The sequence below is a fragment of the Propithecus coquereli genome, unplaced genomic scaffold (assembly GCF_000956105.1).
Source record: "Propithecus coquereli isolate 6110/MARCELLA unplaced genomic scaffold, Pcoq_1.0 Scaffold95, whole genome shotgun sequence".
Taxonomy (NCBI): Eukaryota; Metazoa; Chordata; class Mammalia; order Primates; family Indriidae; genus Propithecus; species Propithecus coquereli.
The window spans coordinates 8,011,027-8,016,454 of NW_012155840.1; positions in this window are offsets into that span (position 1 = coordinate 8,011,027).

Consider the following 5,428-nt stretch of genomic DNA (forward strand, 5'->3'; position numbering starts at 1 on the left):
TTTAGGGAGCATTTGATCTAAAGCAAACTGGTGGCTAACCCATTATCAATGCCATTGCTGCTCAGGCCAAACAGCAAGAGAGAAAATAAGTCCTGGATGACCTGGAGTGGGGTGGGAGGGGAGGGCAGGAAGACTGCCCAGAGGAAGTGATCCTTTGTCACAAAACACAGCCCCTGGTTCCATATCCTCATCAGCAAGTCCGCTGCATTTTGCCAACTTCACCTCTCCTCCCTTTACCTCTGCAACTCCGCATGTTCTACTTCTCTTGCCTCCTGTCCTTTCAGTCTGGGTGGGTCCCCTTCTCCTGCTCTGTTTCCTCAAAGGTCTCCCCTAAGTCATCATCTGTTTGCCACCATGTTGTCCCTCAGCACAGACATCTCCCTGCACACAGCCTCTGACTATATCATCTCCAGCCCTTCTTTCAGGAACACCAACTCTGGCTACTGGATATTTCTTCATAAAAGTCCCATTGTTACTTCCAGTTCAACCTATTTAAAATAAGCACATTATCTTTCTTCCCAAACCATTGTCTTCTCTTATTTCTTACAGGGAGACCCCCACTTTCCTAGTCACTTGGGTTTAAAATTTCGGTTTCCATTAAATCTTCGCATCAAATAAAATTCTTTTGATTCCATCCTTTCAAGATCTACTGATTGCTAGTGTTCCTTCCGTTCCTTACTTCTCAGGACCTGGGTGAGGAGCAGCTGGCTCCTTCAAGTTCGTTCTTTACCTCATAACTGGATTGATTTTCCTGGAGCAACACTTGGGTTATATCTTTTTGCGGCACAAAAAGAGCTCCTTTTTAGTTGCCCAATAAGGAACAAGCCAACTAACCAACAAATAAAAAACCCTATCAAGCAGTTAGCTAATTCTACCTTATTTTCCAAGGAATAGGAGCAAAGAGAACACTTTGGATGGGGAGGGAAATTCTCCCTCTCCTCTGGCACAGCCCCACTGCGGGTCCTCCTGGCATCACCAAGATGGCCTCTACCAGCCTCCCTGCCATCGATTTCTTCGCCTTCTGTCCAGGCTACCAACGATTAGTTAAGGACTGCAGAAGTCTTTCTTAAAACACAGTTCTGACCTAGCCATTCTCCTGGTCAAAATGCTTTGCTGTCTTCCTGTTGCCTGCTACAGTTATATCTCATCTTGCCTCCAAGTCTGTTACATGCTAACATTTCCTACTGCCCTATCCCCTCACCCAGATTATAGCAACTTGCTGTTTCACGACCACCCAGGCATTCTCTGGCCAATAGGCCTCTGTGAAAATTTTCCCCTCTACTTTGATTTCTCTTCCACCTCTTCCCCTTCTCGCAGCCTAACATTTACCTGTCAAAACTCTATTCATTTTTTAAAGGCCTTCCCAGAGCTTCCTCTGGGAGCCGCATAGGCTAATGTATGTCTATGATGGTACTTACCTTAGGATACTATTTGGAGGTACCTGCTTATTCAACTAGATTAAATATCCCGAGGGGGCTTTACCTCTTACTGACAGTGAGAAATTTGACAAGTTTTAACCTTTTTAAGTGTCTTTTGCCAAAAATACAGTTAATGGGAAAATTAAATAAGAAAATGTATATATGAAAATGAATAAAAGCACCTAGTACAGTGCTGGGCATGGTGGGTGTCGATAAATATGTTGAATGAATGGATAAAATCCAGTCTGAGTTTTCCTTTCCCAAAATTTCAACCTAAATAAAACATTCATTGATGATTGCATTACTGAAAAATGTGTACTTGATTTTTAATTATCTACTAGTACAGAAAAAGTCAGAGGCCAAGATAGTTCATATAACCAAATTAATATATTATTGTCTTTGGAAAGAATTTTAAAATTATTTGAACAGGTCAGTTTTGTTTTCCTTGGGCAAATGCTTAAATTTATTTTTATCCCAAAGAGCACCAACTGGGAAGCTAAAGGCTGGAAATGTATTTCATAGCAGTAACTGACTGGCTTAAAAAAATTGTTTTAAACCATACATAAAAATGAGAAAGCACCCTATTTTAATAACGATCCTCAGAGAAATTGTGTCCAATGGGTAAAACTCCAGACTTTGGACACTTATCTATCTGCCCACACATCCATCCTTTTTCTATATATTTTCCCTCTCACGTCCTTGGCAATCTCAGTTCATGAATCCAATACTTCATGTGCTATTCACGGAGAGCAGAGGTTCTGGGAAAATACTTTATTATCCCCTTTCTCCTTCATCAGCCACACATCACTCTGGAACTGGTTATACTCGGTAACTGTCAATTCCAGAATTCTGTTTTATTTTCACCATCTGGAATTTTCAGGGATCACTCCTCTCCCTACTCCCAATTCCACAGCACAAACTGGAAATTTCACAGGCTGCTAGATCTTAGAGATTTTGTGATCTAATCTCATGTCACAGGCACCAAAAAGCTAGTTAAAGCTAGGCTAAGATGTCTTTCCACAGTGCTGTGCAAAATTTCACCCATATTTTCCCTATTCTCTTAGCTTACTCAAGCAGTAGTCATGTGTAGTCATCTACTGCAATCTTTGCCTGGACATACTCTCAGCTCTATTAGTCTTTTCCGGCTGAACCAAAGCATTGCTCCTCCTCCTCTGCTAGAACTTTCACCATCCATTTTTTTAATGGCTTCCCCTTTTACCACTCCATTCAGAAAACCAAACGCTGGACTCAGATGTGTCATCCTCCCTCAGTCTATTCCATCCTATTCCAGGAAAATGTGATCAGATGTATAATCGGTTCATTCAGGTATGAAGGTGCCATCTTTTCATCTATTTTCTATGCCTTGGACATTCTCATCAAGTTCAGTTGATTACATTAGTGATTATTAGCTATGTGAATTTTTACAGTGCTTTCCATACACTATCTCATGCCTCAGAGCAACCTTATGAGGTGGGAACTGTTCCTACTCTAATTTTATAGATGAGATAACAAGGCCAGAGAAGTTAAATATTTTCTTGACCAAGATCACATAGCTAGTAAATATTGGAACTGAGATTAGAATCTTAGTCTGTCTCAGATATTGAATTCTTAACCACTATGCTACATCAACTTGTTTCATGTGTTGTTCAGTATTTGTTTGCAAGTAATGATTTTCTTTCAATAACATATAATGGAGTCAAATTTTAACACTATGTAACACCTAAAACTATAAACATTCTAGAAGAAAACATAGAAGAAAAGTCCTTGAGACCCTGGGTTAGGCAGAAATTTCCTAGATACTTCTTAGATACCTTTTTAGATATCTAAGCAAGTATTTCTTAGCTATTCTGATCCTCAAAAGACACTTTTAAGTGAGTGAAAAGGTAAGCTGTAAACTAGAAGATACCTATAAAACATATAACTAATAAAGAACTTGTATGCAAATACGTAAAGCAGTCTCAAAACTCTGTAATTCGAAGAAAAACATCCCAATAAAGACTGGGCAAAAGATTTGAACACATGCTTCACCAAAGATGATACACAGAAAGAACATAAAATACATTCAAAATTAGCCATTAGCAAAATGTAACTAAAACCACAATGAGATACCAGTACCCTCCAATAAAGATGGCTAAAATTAAAGACTCACCACCTCAAGCGTTGAAGATGTGCTACAAGTGAACTCTCATGTAAAGCTTTATTTTTAATAGCCCCAAACTGGAAACAACCCAAACTTCCATCAACCGATGAATAGATAAATAAATTATGGCCTAACGATACAATGGGAATACTACTTAGCAATAAAAAGAAACGAACTACTGATACAAGCAATAACATGGATGAAGCTCAAAATAATTATGCTGAGTGTAAGAAGCCAGATGAAAAAGAGTACATACGGTATGATTCCACTTATTTAAAATTCTAGAAAATGGAAGCAAATCTATGTGGTAGAGGCAGATTGGTGGCTGCCTGAGGATGGATGTGGGAGGGGAGTGATGGGAGGGAAGGGTTGCAAAGGTGCACGAGGGATGGAAATGCCCATTGTCTTGATTGTGGTGATGATTTTACAGGTGTGCATATATCTTAAAACTTAACAAATTTAAATTTATGCAGTTTATTACATGCTAATTGCACTTCAATAAAGCTGTTAAAATTCAACACACTAATATTTCTAAAGATAAGTGCAGTTTTTTGATTTCAATAACTGATTTATTGTTTATGAAACTATTAATACATCCTATTAATTATCATGGGAAAACAGAATAAAAACAAAAATTGCGAATGAAAAGGAACACAATATCTCTGAGTTCCTGCTCTTCTCCCCAAGGCACCTTGGTGTATGGGAAAGTTCACATGACCTGTAGCTAGTGATGATTGGGTTTCAGACTTGTACACAGAGGCCTGTGGTTGTCATTTCATTCCTTGATAGCCTCTTGTTGAGGCGCTTCCTTGCACTGGGGGCTGTACACTCGATGTGTCCTCCCTCAATCTGTTGATAGTATATTGGTCCCACCTGCTACTGATCATAGATTCCCATCACCCCTTGTCTTCTATCCTTGCCTTGACAATCTTCATTTCCATCCCCAGGACTCTGCTGGCCCTCTCTGCATCTCCTTATCCCCCCGGCAGATCATGTGGAAACTTCTGAGCGAGCTGCAGGGAATTAGTCACATTTTTTCAGACCATCTGTGCAGGTGGTCAACGTCATGTTGGACATGATACTGCCCTGAGTGTGGTGCTACTCCAGGTGCTCACAGGTTTTCCTGTATCTGCTTGAGAAAGTAGGACACTCAACCTATGGCTTGTGATGCTGCCCATCTTTGTAGCAGGGCTGGGACTAGGTGAGACTAGCGAGGTACCTAGGGCACAAAATTTAAGGAGGCATTCCCCTTTAGGCTTACAATACTGAGATGGAGTGCCTGCCTAAATTTTACACTTAGGCAACTCCTATCCTCACCAAGCCCCAGCCCTGGCTAGTGGTTTAGTTTACAGCTGGGGTAGGGAGTCAAGGGGAGAGAAAGCAGGGGCTTTTGCTATAGATCTTTCCATTCTATATGTTTCATTCTACATACCATTTTTTGCATGCTTCCTTTTTTAGAATCTCTCTTTCCTCCTCTCCTGGAAACTTCCCCAGCAATTCCCTAGGCAGGAGTGTCTTCCCTTATTGTCATATCCTAGGTTTTTTTTCCCCTGTGGCTTATCGTAAAACTCAATACACAGCTTTCCAAGTTTTGCTATCATAAAAGGAGTCTTGGGGGAACTTAGAAATTTCTTTTACTCCTGACAAACCTTGACTCTCAAAACCAGTGCTTCACCAGGGACTACAAAGGCCCACTTTTCAGATAGATAAAGGCTGAGCAAGAACTCATTCCATCCCTTTACATTCCCGCAAGCCCGAATCTCTTGAGGCAAAAAGGATGACTCTGGAAGGCTAGGAAGAAGGTCACATTCAAAGAAATGAAAAGAGAATCACATTACAGTTGTCCCTTGGTATCCATCTGGGATTGGTT